This window comes from Periplaneta americana, chromosome 16 (genome assembly GCF_040183065.1).
Source record: "Periplaneta americana isolate PAMFEO1 chromosome 16, P.americana_PAMFEO1_priV1, whole genome shotgun sequence".
NCBI classification, from domain to species: domain Eukaryota; kingdom Metazoa; phylum Arthropoda; class Insecta; order Blattodea; family Blattidae; genus Periplaneta; species Periplaneta americana.
The window spans coordinates 35,372,543-35,389,745 of NC_091132.1; the positions used below are offsets into that span (position 1 = coordinate 35,372,543).

General features: G+C 35.4%; 1 long non-coding RNA gene across 1 annotated transcript; it reads right to left on the reverse strand.

Moving 5' to 3' along the window:
- Nucleotides 1-3,799: 3,799 nt before the first annotated feature.
- LOC138691314 (uncharacterized) lies at nt 3,800-5,315 on the reverse strand. The gene is made up of 3 exons (XR_011329817.1): nt 5,063-5,315; nt 4,746-4,957; nt 3,800-3,964 (listed from the first exon to the last, which is right to left on the reverse strand). It is a non-coding gene; the product is annotated as an uncharacterized lncRNA (long non-coding RNA).
- Between the last annotated feature and the right edge of the window lie 11,888 nt (nt 5,316-17,203).

Genomic DNA, 17,203 nt, shown 5'->3' on the forward strand with positions numbered 1-17,203 from the left:
CCCAAATGCAAACATAGCTACTATCTTGGCAGCAAATAAAGAAAAGGGATAGATATTTTGCTTTCAGAAGTATCATTTTAAATAAATATAAATCTAACGACTGCATTGTGTTTTCAAATGTATCAGTCTGTAAATCCGCTTCTTTCAGATAACTGACTCATTCATTCCTTATCAAGTGAACAGGTTCAAAACTTTCCTGGTGAAATGCGGGAATTATCGTGTGCTTACTGTTATTACTCACTACATTCTACGCTGCCCTACGGTTTTAACTTACAATATTTGCCAGAGTAAAGAAAATTAATAATAGTGAAAAAATCTCAGTTTGAGAATATTCCCAAAAACATCCGGAATATTCTCAAATCTCTTCCCCCCAGGAATACACCCATATCCCAACACTATGTGGCTCGCAGGTGTTTCATAGAGATTTAGTCAGTTACAACAAATATTCCAATAGTACACAGAAGTAACATTCTTGTAAGTCATTGTGATACTCACAGGGGGGAGAAGTCCACCAGGTTTACATTGGCCAGGCATCTGGGACACGGCAGCACGCGACACTGAACGTCCAAGTCTGATTTGTCTAAGTCCTGGGTTCTGAAATTTGTGACAGTCTAGAAGAGGTTAGTTTAGGCTTTTCATATGTCTTGCATATACGAGTCTGTGATATATTGGATAAGGTTAGGTTAGGTTAGTTTAGGTTTCCTTTCATATGTGAATCTGCGACTGATTAGGTTAGTTGAGTTTAGTCTTTTGGTATGTCTTGCATATGCTAAGTGAAGTGAAATGTCCGTTTGGCAATCATTCTGAAGTGTTGTTGTTTAGTCAACTGTCCGAAGAAAGGTTTCAACCTCATAAGTGAGACCAATAAGATATCACTTACGAGGCAACTAAATAAAGGGTAGAAGGGCCAATTCTACCTCTTTATTCTTTCGAAATCCAACTTCTGATATGGTTTTAAGTCAAGTGACGTCCTGTATGAATTCTTCACATTTCAAAGTACGTTCTCTATCAAAAGTAGTCAATTCTTCCACTGTTTTCATCATAACGTCCTTCAGTGTCGCGTACTATAGAAACCCCGGTCAGGTTCTATCTGGAAAGAAAATAAAAAAAAAGGTGCACTGTACTTGGACTGTAACAACACATACTTCTATAGTACATAGACTTAATACTCTAGAAAGGCACTGCAATACTCACCGGTCTTCTACGGAGGTATTCTTCTGCGGAGCATCTGGGCCACAGCAGCCTGACATCCTGGTGGTTGATTCTGCAGTTCTTCCTTAGAGGCAACAAAACAAAATGGGTACAATGTAGTTGACCAGTTACATCAAGACTTTCAGTAGTACACAGAAGTAAATTCTGGTAAGACACTGCAATACTCACAGGTATTCTTCTCCAGAGATATTCTTCTGCAGGTATTCTCCTCCAGAGATATTCTTCTTTCTTCTGCGGTGGTTTCTTCTTTCTTCTGCGGTGGCTTCTTCTTTCTTCTGCAGTGGTTTCTTCTTTCTTCTGCGGAGCATCTGGGGCATGGCAGCCTGACGTTCAAGTGATTCTGCAGTTCTTCCTTAGAGACAACAAAACAAAATGGGTGCAATGTAATTAACCAGTTACATCAAGAATTTCAGTAGTACACAGAAGTAAATTCTGGTAAGACACTACAATACTTACAGCTTTGTTAGTTATGGTGCAGAACTCCATTAATTACAGTCACAGCATTGGGTCGATGTAACGCATCTGCACAGCGGGTTTCTTCTTTCTTCTGCGGTGGTTTCTTCTCTCTTCTCTTCTCTCTTCTGCGGTGGTTTCTTCTTTCTTCTGCGGTGGTATTCTTCTGATTCTGCAGTTCTTCCTTAGAGGCAACAAAACAAAACGGGTGAAATGTAGTTGAACAGTTACAACTAAGGAGCGGATTTCTATGTAATTAAATATTATTTTTGCGTGTGATAAAACACAATTAACAAAGTTAAAAATTCCGAACATGAAGTTTCAAGTTTAAAACCCGAATTTTATTTCACAGAAAAACACATATTTTCACAAAAAAATTATGTAAATACATATTTTCAGGAAATCTATTAAAAACACATAAATCTTGGAGTTTTTTTACTTAAATAATTTTTTTACAAGAACTTTTAAACATTTTAAAACTAAATCAATTATGTCACTCAGAAGTATGTTAACTTTTTAAGAATTCTTGGTTGTTTAGAGTTTCTATGCACTGTGTGGTGTATCCGTGATCCATTTTTGTAATAGTTTCGCATGAAGTTCTGAGAACTGCTAGGCAGCATATCAGTGTTATTATTAGAGAATAAATTAACGTGGACAAGGAGGAAAGATCTTGCAACACATAATTAGGAATGTTTATTGTTGCTGAAGATGATTTCATTCCACGCTTTGTTTGTGAAACACAACAGATAAGAGCTCTGGTATGAACATTATTTAATTTAAACAAATCTCTCCTCTCACTCATGTCCATCAAGTAAGGCAATACGTCTTGTTGTGATTCCCTGTTATCAGGCTTCGTCAATCAATATCCTTCAAGATATACTGAAAGATGGTTGTTTAAAAACCGATTTGGCTTTCCTATTAGCAAATCTAAGCTTTTTATGTGACTCCATAAAAAAACTCGAAACATCCAAAAACCTGTTGTCTGAAACAGGGAGATGCGTGCCATGAAAATTAAACTAGACTCGCTACCAGGTTCAGAAGTACAAGTACTAAGGGACAAATTTCAGAATGTGTTTGGCAAAAACAGTGGATATAAAAAAATGTGTGAAGTAGGTGTTTGTGACATTCCTCTCTTTAAAAATGCATGTCTGACGGCCTGTGATGTGGAAAGATCGTTTTCACAGTATAAGTCGTCATTCAGAGATAATCGGCATGCATTTGTGATGGAGAATTTGGAGGCGACCTTTGTTGTTCACTGCAATTCTCGGCCAACTACTAGCACTCAAGTGTGGTTGGTGAGTACCTAGTAACATTTTTTTTTCCAAGCTGAGTAAGGCATTTTTGTCATATTTAAAAAATATATATCTATATATATATATATATATATATATATATATATATATATATATATATTTTTGTTTTTAGCAAATATTTTCGTACTTTTTAGCACATAAAAATTAATATATTTAAATTTTTTAGCACATAAACATCCGCTCCCTAGTTACAACAAGGATTTCAGTAGTACACAGAAGTAAATTCTGGTAAGACACTGCAATACTTACAGGTTTGTTGGTTATGGTGCAGAACTCCATCAATTACAGAACACAGCATTGGGTCGACATAACGCATCTGCACAGCATTGGGCAGGTATTCTTCCTGCGGTGGTTTCTTCTTTCTTTTTCTTCTTTCTTCTGCGGTGGTTTCTTCTCTCTTCTGCGGTGGTTTCTTCTTTCTTCTGCGGTGGTATTCTTCTGATTCTGCAGTTCTTCCTTAGAGGCAACAAAACAAAATGGGTGAAATGTAGTTGAACAGTTACAACAACGATTTCAGTAGTACACAGAAGTAAATTCTGGTAAGTCACTGCAATACTTACAGCTTTGTTAGTTATGATACAGAACTCCATCAATTACAGAACACAGCATTGGGTCGACATAACGCATCTGCACAGCGTTGGGCAGGATTCTTCCTGCAGGGTATTCTTCTTTCTTCTGCGGTGGTATTCTTCTGATTCTGCAGTTCTTCCTTAGAGGCAACAAAACAAAACAGGTGAAATGTAGTTGAACAGTTACAACAAGGAATTCAGTAGTACACAGAAGTAAATTCTGGTAAGACACTGCGATACTTACAGCTTTGTTAGTTACGATGCAGAACTCCATCAATTACAGAACACAGCATTGGGTCGACATAACGCATCTGCACAGCGTTGGGCAGGTATTCTTCCTGCGGAGGTATTCTTCTTTCTTCTGCGGTGGTTTCTTCTCTCTTCTGCGGTGGTATTCTTCTGATTCTGCAGTTCTTCCTTAGAGGCAACAAAACAAAACAGGTGAAATGTAGTTGAACAGTTACAACAAGGATTTCAGTAGTACACAGAAGTAAATTCTGGTATTGTATTGTATTTGATTGCCAACATTTAGATCCATGTAATGTGGACCTCACAATTTTTGTTTCCGGTGCCACGATTACGTCCATTGCAGATATACCTTATATAGACACTCTTTAAATTGATCAATTCTTTCCATCTTTAAAAAACCTAACAGCTTGATTTAAATCATTCGACAATTCTCACCTTTAAAAACTTAACAACTTGATTTAGATCATCCTAAATTGCCACTTTTACGACTCTGTTCTTGATTTTCAGTACACTTATATCGAACACATACTGTTTCTGATAATACTTGTTACTAAAACATACTACCCCATTGTCCAATAAGTTCATTATTATGTCTGTTTGTTGTATGCAATTCCTTTTTCAGATCTCACTAATTTTCTACATATTATACTTGCTATCCTAGCTAGCCTCCTCCGCCAGACTCCTCACCTATTTTCAATTATCTCTCTAGTTATACTTAATTTCCTATTACACTTCTCTAATTCATTCAGAATTGACACTTTTAACACTCTGTCCTTGATTTTCAGATCACTTAGACTATATCGAACACACACTGTTTCTAATAATACTAGATACTAAAACTTATTACACTATTGTCCAATATGCTCGTTATTTTATCTGTTTCATATGTACCTTTCATTTTCCGATCTCACTGATTTAGTAAATTCTGGTAAGACACTGCAGTACTTACAGCTTTGTTAGTTATGGTGCAGAACTCCATCAATTACAGCAACAGCATTGGGTCAACATAACGCATCTGCACAGCGTTGGGCAGGTATTCTTCCTGCGGAGGTATTCTGCTTTCTTCTGCGGTGGTTTCTTCTTTCTTCTGCGGTGGTATTCTTTCTTCTGCGGAGCATCTGGGGCATGGCAGCCTGACGTTCAAGTGATACTAAAGTTCTTCTTTAGAGACAACAAAACAAAATGGGTACAATGTAATTGACAAATTACAACAAGAATTTCAGTAATACACAGAAGTAAATTCTGGTAAGACACTGCAATACTCACAGTTTCGTCAGTTATGATGCAGCACTGAATCAATTACAGCCACAGCTCTGGGTCAATGTGACACATCTGCACAGCGTTGGGCAAGGCAGTCAGATTCTTGTACGGAGCATCTGGGGCAGGCTGATGTCCAGGGACTTCTCTATAGCACTCGACACTGAAACTTCCAACTTGCATTTGTAGAGTTAGGCTTTAAGTCTGTATATATTTATTTACACTGCAAATGACCAAATACCCGCTGGCAGTAGTAACTTCATATTATGGTATATTAATTAATATTATACTATGTTCTAATAGAACATATTCATGATTACTCTTATAAAATCTTTGAAACGTAATTTTTTTCGCAGCCATCAAATTTTTAACAAATTTTAACTCGTTTAATTTTCTATAATAAAAGAATTCTGTGTCCTTATTATCTTATATATTAATCAATCTGACCTCGATTTCTCGAATCGCAACGAGACTAAAAAAAATAGTTCGATTTATGGAAATTTTGAGTTATTGAAATTTCATTGGAAAATTACAAAATAACGTACTGTATGCCCTTCAAAGATTATCTGTACATGCAGGATTATGTTTTACAATATAAGTAACTGTGCTGCTGCAATCCCCCGGATATCAGGGTGAGGGTGGTGAGCTCCTGTTCATCTGCTTCACCTCCGACGCTGCAGCATCTTCCCCAGAGATCAGGGTGAGGGTGGTGAGCTCCTCTTCATCTGCTTCACCTCCGACGCTGCAGCATCTTCCCCGGAGATCAGGGTGAGGGTGGTGAGCTCCTCTTCATCTGCTTCACCTCCGATGCTGCAGCATCTTCCCCGGAGATCAGGGTGAGGGTGGTGAGCTCCTCTTCATCTGCTTCACCTCCAACGCTGCAGCATCTTCCCTGGAGATCAGGGTGAGGGTGGTGAGCTCCTCTTCATCTGCTTCACCTCCAATGCTGCAACATCTTCCCCGGAGATCAGGGTGAGGCTGGTGAGCTCCTCTTCATCTGCTTCACCTCCAACGCTGCAGCATCTTCCCCGGAGATCACAGTGAGGAAAAATATACATACATACCTACATAATCCATACATACATACATACATACATACATATAATATACATACATACATACATATAATATACATACATACATATCATATACATACATACATACATATAATATACATACATACATATAATATACATACATACATATAATATACATACATACATACAATATACATACATACATACAATATACATACATACAATATACATACATACATACATACATACATACATACATACATACATACATACATACATACATACATACATACATACATACATACATACATACATACATACATACATATAATATACATACATACATCCTCTTCACCTCTGACACTGCAGCATCTTCCCTGGAGATCACAGTGAGGAAAAATATACATACATACCTACATAATTCATACATACATACATTTATACATACATATAATATACATACATATATACATCCTCTTCATCTTCTTCACCTCCGACACTGCAGCATCTTCCACAGTACAGTACTTATTATTCAGCAGGACAAACCAGTACTGAAAACTAAACTACTATCGTCAAAGCGAATATCTGTTCATCTCAGGCACTACAGAATTCTAGATATTGGGATCAAAATTTTGCTTCTAGATAACGAATTTACCTAAATCTGTTCGAATTTTCTAGGTTCCGACCACATTGCGTGTACTTCACATGTCAATAATAATCGATAAGTCGAACTCTGTTCTTTGTTTCCTACATTTGATTTTAAAATCATGATCGTTTCTATCATTATTATTAATTGTCATTATTGAGTGCAATTAGTTACCAATGCCATCGGGTATTTACCCATTTGCAGTGTGAATAAAGACGTACACGGCTTACACCACACTCACACCACACTTACACCACACTTACATCACACTCACACTTACACCGCACCACACCACACTTACACCACACTCACACCACTTTTACACCACACAACATTTACACCACACCACACCACACCACACCACACCACACTTAGGCCACACTCACACCACTTTTACACCACACTTACACCACACCACACTTACACCACACCACACCACATTTACACCATACATACATACATACATACATACATACATACATACATACATACATACATACATACATACATACATGAATTCTTTATATTTCAAACAAACTTCCCTCTGAAAATTAGACCATTCTCCAACTTTTTTCGTAAAAAAAAATTCAGTGTATAAGGTCTCTCATTTAAGCTGTTCATTTTAGGTTAGGCAGCCTAAATATTAGTCCAGACATGTGGGAGGTATTTAATGTTTCGCAGGCGGAATCAAGATAACTTACACTGACATCAACACGTGAATGTTACGAATTTTATTTTTATATTAAACATGTGCAGTCGATCTGTTACCTATGTTAATTGTTTTATTTTCTTTCGGCTTTCCAACGGTTCTTATGGTCGCGTATTTCATTGGATAATGTTTCATCGATTCATTTGCTATTCTCATATTATTTCTTATTACGTAAGTTATCTGTAATCCCTCAAATTAATTTGTTTTTCTTTTTTTTTTTTCGTTCGGAATAAATAACGCACATAATGAGGTACATGTAAAGAACAGACAAAATTTATGCATTTACTTAAACATATTTTGAGTATGTAATTTCTAGCAACACAGCCATGAGAACGTCACAACCCAGGTAGATAATGAGGAACGTTGGATTCAGACTATGTTATACCGAAATATGAGATATATGAGATCAATGACAACCCACATGGAGCTAGATCATGTCAACGTATACTGATTACCGGAATATTTTGTATTCAATATTAATCTGTCGCTATCATTCACTTTTCTGTCACGAGTTTCAGAGTTTCGAACCGTGAATAATTACGAAGGCAGGATTCAAGTTTTTATAGGTACTGCTGTGGAACATTTTGGTTCATAATACGAGGGTGGATCGAAGAGTAACGCACAACAATTGGCAACGTATTTCATAGGTAAGCAAAACGAAATAATACACAAGTATGCTACAGATTTTACCTATTCTTCGACATTGGAATCAAGCCTCTCGACACATTTCTCATCGTGACACCATATTCAGGACACTTTGTTCACAATACTCAGTTTTTTATGAACACGACTGATTTCACTTCTTAATCCGAACCGAAGCGTTGGCCTCCTATGAATTTCTTCATTGGTCCGATGTGATGAAAGACAGACGGTGCGGGATCTGGACTGTAGGGTGATGGTTGCCGTCTTAATGGCTCTGACACTGGGTGGTGTTGCAGCGGTCACTGGTCGGCCGGACTTCTTCGAAGAACCTGGAGATGTTGCTATGATCCAATCAAGCGCCATACACCTTCAATATTTCCCTGTGGATTTCACTCGAATTCTTCGTTTTTCTTCAAAAGTAGACACATTCCACCTTCACTCAGTAGTTACAGCTGTAAAGAAATTGTTGTGCGTTGCTTTCCGAGCTTCCTCGTATGTTTCATCGCTTACATATTTCGGTTTTGAAGTAGTGGTAATAGAACCTTCTAGAATCACTGCTATTGGACTACGATATTAAGAAAGAGTATGAAAAGAAAAAACTGTGATCGAACCCTTAAATGCAGTCGAACTATTTATAGAACCTATTACTGTAGCTGAGAGCCATTAACTACCTTCAGGGATCCGCGTATTGAAAATTAATGCTTCTTTCCTCAAAACCAACGCATTAATTATTAAACAAGTTTATATCGAATTATTACTGCAGCTGTTTTCAATCACTATTGAAACTATTCTTGTAAAGAACATCTGGGGTACGGTAGACTGACTCCCAGGGGCTTTTTTATAGCACGCACTGAACTTCCAACTTGAATATTTCTAATTTCCATGGCATACCGTAAGACAAAGAAAATGCTAAAGCTCGAAAAACTAATTGGAGATCGACAGACTTTGGAAGCACTCGTATAAAGCTGCATTCATACTAGAAAGTTATGTTTTCCTTCGATCCTTTGCGGTTTCTCTTATAGCCTACATGAAGAGTACATGTAATATACTATAAAGAAACACCCGACCTACAGTGTTCTCATGGCTGGAGGGTTTAAAGTGCTCGTGTACCGATTGTAAGGTCCTGGAGTCGAGTTCTGCCTCAAATTTACTTTTACGTTTTGTTTAACAAAACACTTTAGCATCCCGATTACTGTCTTTTTTATATTTAAATCATTTGTGATACCAATGAAAATAGATAATGAAGGAACAAATCCCAAGAAAAATAAATGGTCTTATATGAAAAAATAACAAAAAAAAATTTCTCTTATACACTATGTGACCCGCCAGGCCGAATTACTCGCCTGAAATGACATCAGATGTCGGTAGTGTGTCCCAGGCTTCTTGAATTTGAGCCCACAAGGCATTCTTTATCCTCAGTTGATTCCATTTCTTTCTTTCTTTCTTTCTTCACCTCTAGCCGTACATTTCCAATGTGATTGGAATCGGGTGAGCAGGGAGAGAGTCCCCACATTTTCGTCAAAAAAAGGCTTCATTGTTGCGTGCTACAGAAAGCACCGTCCAGCTGATTCTGCTGTTCTACCTAAGGGGCAACAAAACAAATCGGGTGCATCGTACTTAGCCGGTTATAACAAATTTTCTACACTACAAAGAAGTAGAATTTTACCACAGTCTAGTACATACAGTCGCGAAGCTCAATACGTAGTAAATATGCAAACATTAGATAGCTGCTCACCACTAGGATCGCTAATATCGCCTCATTACAGGCAATGCAAAATAGTACCGTCACAATCTATTGTTTCTAGCACCCTCAATACTCAAGCTTCGTGATTGTATATAGTAGACTGTGATTTTACCGTCAGCGGCTAGCTATTTATTTGGCGTTTTTTTATGATTCCAGGCAGGGAGAGATGATATTTTTAAGTTTATTTTTCTGTAAAGATGTTATAATTTTTTGTATGTACTTGCGGACAATGATAATTGATCATAAACCAGAGTTTAGTATGATATTAACACACTTTTTCATTGTGCGAGTACACAATATTAACGTTTTATGTGAACTCGATTTGATGCAACCACATCCGTTTCTGCTTCATCCATTGTTGCTGTACAAATAAGGTATTCCGGATTCATTAAACTCTTAATCTAATGTATGTATTGTTTTTGTAAATGAATTAATGTATTTAATCATAAAGAGTAGATATTAAACTGAATTATTATTTTCATTTATGATAGATGATATATATTTAATTTATCATTCCGCATTAGAGATTATGTAACACAGATATACTTAAAACTTAAAACCAGACTCATTGTCAGCAGACACGTCTCCAGCTCAGTGTGAAATCAGATTTCGAACTGACTGGTGTGATTGTTTCCGAAGTGTCCAGTATATTCTTGATCTACTTCATTCAATTTTGAATATGCCGCGTAAAACTAAATACGTACAAAAGTTCAGAGATGTGTGAAAAAAAAAAAAAAAAAAGCATAATGTGTTGGAAGATTGGGTGGAAGAAGTTACCGGTGATAGTTCGAAAGCTCGGTGTAAATGGTGTAAGGTGATATTGAATGCAAAATATTAAGATTTAATTACCCATGCTGATAATTACACACAAAAAAAATAGTAGCGAGTGTTTTTCTGTTGTTCGACAATATAAAATTGCCGTTCACAACAAACTTCTGGCCAGAGGTGAGTGCCATTTCAATTTCCAGAGTACCGTATTATAAATATTATAATTTTTTCTTTTTAAATTTGAAACCTAAAATTCTCCAGTTCCTAAAACTATATAGTTTGTATTTCAAATTTGAAAATGATGTGTTAAGAAAAATCTGGAGTTTTTAACTACAGTTTAGCGGTTTTTAAGCTTGTGCAGCGGTAAACGGAATTCTGAGTTGGCAACACTGATTGTTAGCTTTGTTGCAGAACTTCACCAGTTACAGCCACAGCCCTGGTTCTACGCATAGGCGGAGAGAGAACAGTTTCCTTTTGGGGGGGGGGGGCAAAGGAAAACCATGGAATCCAGATATAACGAGGTTATGGGGGACATCATTTATCTCCTCCATTACAGCTTGACCTTGGTACAGTATATCGGAATATGATCATTTAATACAGGTATTGTAAACTAAAGTAAATTGTAACAAAATATACTGTACAGACAGTTTTACTTCTTCTTTCCTCTTGTACGGAAGAGGGACCCGAAGGCTTGCACTGCAGCCCGAGGCTTATTGTGCTTACCACTGATTCTGTGAATGATTGGGTAGTCAAACAGCCGCGCTCTTGTACAAGTACAGCACGCCGTATCGTGAAATTTACCTGGGCTATTGTATGGATAATGATACGAGTATGTAATGGCGAAATGAGTCCGAGGTCCAACACCGAAAATTACTCAGCAATTTTGTTTCAATTGGTTGAGGAAAAACCCCAACCAGGTAACTTGTCCCAACCAGGATTTGAACCTGAGCTCGCTCATTTCATGGTCAGACGTGCTAACCATTACTCCACAGCGGTGGACCAATTTTACATTTACTTTACCTGTTTATTTAAAAAAGCAAGATATAACTTAATTTGTATTATATTCATCATAATTTGTATCATATTCATCAGCGTCTGTATTTCTTTTTTTGTATTTATATGTGCTATCTGGTAGGATGGTAGAGAAGGCCTTATGGCCTTAATCCTGCCAGATTAAATAAATAAATACAAGGTGTATCTAAATTTCTGTCAAATATTTCGGGGACATGTTCGTAACACCAAAACATTACAAAAAGTTCATATGAACATTGGTCTCAAAATAATTTATTTCAGAGTTACAAGACAAAATTTAATGTTACAAAAATTGCTGGGAGTGGCTTCCTCCTGCTTCGATGTGTCCCCTAAACCTGCGTTACATACTCTGGCGTGCTCTGTTGAAAATTCCTGGAGTGTTTCGTATTTCGTGAAATCCAGTTTGGATACGCTCTCAGAATATCAACATTAAGTACTGGAGTCGCATAAACCAGGGACTTTCATGTCCCCAGACGAAGAAATCCATTGGATTCAAATCAGGCGATCGAGCAGGTCATGCAATGAATCCCCTTCGACCAATACATCTTTGAGGAAATCGATCATTAAAAAAATTACGACGAACTATCAGACTGAAATGAGCTGGAGCAGCATCGTGTTAAAACACATTCGTTGGATGACGTCCAGAAGCACATCATCAATTAAATGATGCAAATCATTTCGTTCTGTTCACTCACAGAATACATTTTCTTCTGATTTCTTTGCTGTACAAAATACAAACAAACAAAAAACCATCAAACAATCAGCGGTCAATGATGGGACAAATCCTTTAATAACTCCCTAACGAATGGTTTTCAGACCCATGTTCTTATTAACTTTTTTTAATTGTTTTGATGTTAAGAACACGTCCCCGAAAAATTTGACACCAATTTAGATACACCCTGTATATAAAATATATCATATGAACTGTATATTCTAATTATTTTATTTAATCTCGTCTTTAAGTTTACACATTATACCGGGATCACTTTTCTTTTTTCTGCATTGTTGTGCGGTATGTTATTCATATTTCTCTAAGTGGCTGCTTGAACATATGCAGGCTGTTACAAACGAAACATTAGCCTACAGTGCTTCCATGCCTGAAATGAGGTATAGAAATTCTTGTACATTCAGAAAATTAAAATAAATATTATAATCACTTTAAGCATAGAAACTTAATCATAAAGAAAAACAATAATAGTACATTATGCAACGAGCCTATAATGAAGGTTGCTCGCTTGCGCTCGTTTCATAAATATCCATACTCGCTTCTTAATTACCATTATAGGCGAGTTTCATACGACTTTTCATGCTCTACCATATTTCTAACTTGATATTATTAATTTTTTAGCAATGTCCCGTATGTTCTAAGATGTGCGCAGACGCGAAAGTATTGATTTTTTTCCGAGGAACAGATGTCCACATTGACCTTGCTAGGCCATAAGAACCTACAGAGATAACATTGAAATTAAATTAGACATTGAAAAAAGAGATGACAAATTGAATTTATTTGAATATTATTTACAATTAACGCTAATTATTATAGTAACAGAACATAACCTTCTGCGACAGTACTGGATTTCCAGCCTCCGTGACTTTTCGCTAATTCTCTTTCGATTGCATATCCGAGAATAATCGATACTTGCGGTTTTATAACGATAGAAAGCTGACCTGTCATTGGCTGAACAGTTGTAACCTGAGTCGTCATTGGCTGAAAGACCTGACCTTTAATGAGTAGGTGTACTTTAATGACATGCATTAAAGGGCTGCTACCAGGTGTATAATTACTACATTTCGGCATGGTCGAGCATAAACATCTTTTCAATTCAATATTTTCTGACGTTAATAGAAAAAAAAAAGAGTTCGGCCAAGTTTGGGGGGCACTGCCCTCCATGCCTCCCCATAACTCCGCCTATGGATTCACGTGATGCACTGTACAGTGTTGGGCACGGCATGCTGACGTACGGGGACTTTTCTGCAGGACACGACACTGAAACTTCCGACTTGCATTTTTCTTAGTTCTGATGATCGAAACGACATAGTGACGACAACTACAGTGACAAAATTGCAAAATTCAAAGAAGAAAAAAGCTATTTAATATATGCAGTTGCAAATGCAAAAAAATTGAATATTGTAATTGTGATAAAGACTGCCGTGTTCCAAAACAAGAAATAAATTTTTACAAGATTAAAGAACAGAAAGAAAGATGATAATTGGGCCTGTTGATTTAGTTACCACTCAGAAAGAAATTATTCATCAGGGGATCATCTTGCAAGAAGATACCTTTCTTTGAAACAAAGAACAATAATTATTCGTTGTGATATGTTTTCTGCAAGTATTTCACCAATTATTTTCTTTAATTATTATCAGATTCAGTTATGATTATTCTTCATTACTCCCGAAAAAATGTAAACCAAATCTGAGCTTTAGTTAGATCCTAATATGCTCTTGAAAAAAAATAAATTCTAACTAAAAAAATGTATGGGTTCAAAAGGAATTTTTGTCATATTTTATGTAAAATACTATAGGCTATATTTTGCCCCTTTGGATCTCCTCAAAAGTACTTTATACTGCAACCCCAATTGAGAGTCTCCAAATAAAGTTTAAATGTATGATTTTACAGCAATTCACCAGCTATACAGGGTGATTCACGAGGATTTACCGTCACTTACGGAGCTTATTTCCGAAGACATTCTGAGCAAAAAATGTCATATAAACATTTGTCCTAATCTCAATATTTTCAAAGTTACATTAATTCGAAATGATAGTAAACATTTTTTATTTAGTTTTAAGATAAAAAATATTACAAATAGAGAAGGAACTATTCAGAAGTGTCATTTCTGGCTAGTGTTCTGAAGCTAAAATTTGTTGTTACTTGCTTTGCACAGATTTTATTTTTCAATTTTCAACTAAAAATTACATCATTCCTACGCACTTATCAAAAACCTATTACAAATCATACGACTTTAGGAACTTGATCATTTACAGCTTAATTATGCATCCTAATGTACAATATCAAAGAATTTACAAGAGTGGCGTGATTTGTAACAATTGTTGCGATAAATACATAAGAAAATGTAATTTTGTAGTTACAAAAATCTGTACGAAGCAACTATGGAATTTACAACACATTTTTAGCTTCAGAATACTAGCTAATTAAAGAAATGATACTCCTGAATACTTTATTCTTTATCTGTAATATTCTTTTACCCTTAAAACTCAAGAATAATGGTATTTTACAAACAACTTCAGAATGTCTTCGGAAATAAGTTCCATAAGGGACGATAAATCCTCCTGAATCACCTGTATAATGAAAAACAAAATAATAGAACAAATATATAAAGAGACTAAAAATTATAATTTTTAGAAACTTGAAATCCCTTGGGGCATCGCAAAAATTATATATACAGAGTGTAACAAAAGTTTCTGTAACAGATGTTAAAATTATTTCCTTGTTTAGTTTCAATTTTCTCAGGAAGCATGACCAAATTTTATGGTGTAGGAGTTGGAACTACTTGATTGTCATTATTGAGTGTAATTAGTTACCAATGCCATCGGGTATTTACCCATTTGCAGTGCAATCCTTTATTAATAATTTGGTTGAAAATGTGATATTTACCATCAAATATTTGAAAAAAAAAAAAAAAAACTAAAAATTTTCATTGTACCAGAAACTTTTGTTACACTCTGTAGAAACTTCATATTTTTCACATTCTTAAGTTAAGTGAAATGACAGATTTTTGCAACTATTACATTAAAAAAAAAACAGATGAAAACAATTTTCTGTACAGATTCACTCCACCCTATTGCACATCCAGGGTTGCCACGCTATATGATAATTATTATTTCTACAATAATTTCATCCAATAAACGATAGGCTATATCATAATGGTATTAAAAATCTTCTCTAAAATACGATAATTTCAAGTCAACTTTTTACATTATAATAAAATAGTTTTTTTGGGCGTGTGTTGTCGCTGATCACACTGTCTGTGACAAGAGCTTCATGAGGTTCATTAAAATTTAACTTAGGAAACGAATTGATAAGGACATTGCCTGCATTTACACACTAAAAATGACGAGTAATTGTTATAGGCCAATGATTCGAAATTGAGCAAGCGGTTCCTTTGCGACGCGGTGCAGGTGTGAATTGATCTCTGCAAAGCTGTAATTGTTGTAATCTTTAAGGGGAGTTGGTCATTATCGCATGCAAAATAATGGTAAAAATAGCCTATCTTCTAGCAGTCATAAATATAATAGTCTACTATTTATCAGTGGTCTTTCATTTTTGTTAGCTATGTGTGTATACATATTAAGCTTTAAAATGAAAAAGAATGGTGACTCTAGAGTAAATCTGTATCCTTAAATTAATTTTTTTTAATTAAGCACAATTTTTTTTATAAATTCACTACATACCTGTGATTAGGTACACTCTATTCACTTATTATAGCACATATTGCATTGAAAATTTGACCACTTACTGCTAATAGATACTAAAACATACTTTACTAAAATTATTCATATATCTGTAATATTATGGGCATAGGGCTTATAGTAATCATCACCGTCAATAAATTAAAAAAATTTAAGATTAGTATAAACCCTATGCCCGTAATACTACAGATATTTTAATAATTTTAGTAGGGTATGTTTTAATATCTATTAGCAGTAAGTGGCCAAAATTTTAATTCAATATGTGCTATGATAAGTGAATAGAGTGTACCTAATCACAGGTATGTAGTGAATTTATATAAAAAATTTGTTTAAATTCAAAAATTAATTTAAGGGTAAGATTTACACTAGATTAACCATTCTTTTTTTCATTTTAAAGTTTAATGTGTATACATATATCACTACAAAAATGAAATAGCTGTGATAAATAGTATTACATTTATAACTGCTTGAAGATAGGCTATTTTTACCATTACTTTGCATGCGATAACGCCCAATTCCCCTTAACTCAAGTGGAATTTAGTATTTCTTGTATGCGGCAACAAGAAATAATTAAAACACTGTATACGCTTACCTAGACGGCGGTGGTGGTAGCTGATAATATTTAAAATTATATTTTTATAGCTTTTAGATTTCTTTACAAAAATATTGCCTAAAAATAGTCTAACAATAAATATTTCCAGTAGCCCAAAATGTCGCGAATAACCCACTGTAAAAAATCAATAGCCAAATAAAATCGCAAGTACCCTAATACGATACTTCCCCCCTAATCTGTTAATCATGAACAATACGATTCTCTCGTCTCCATTGCGACGTATGGTACGATTTATTTAATTTTATTTATTCAACTAGCTAGCTAGCGAGTGCAAATTAAAATTATAAAACGAAAATGTTTCTAGCCACTACCGTAAGAGCCAGGCTCGTGTACGGTGTGGTCTTAGCCAATAATACAACATAAAATTTACAAGGACAGTTTACTAAATACGGTAACTTCATTCAAACCAATAAATAATACACAAGAGCAAAACAAAAGAAGAAAGACAAAAAAGAGAGGAAAAAAACACATTTAATATAAATTGACAATCAGACAGAAGCCAGTGATATTCAATAAAAGCATGAATAT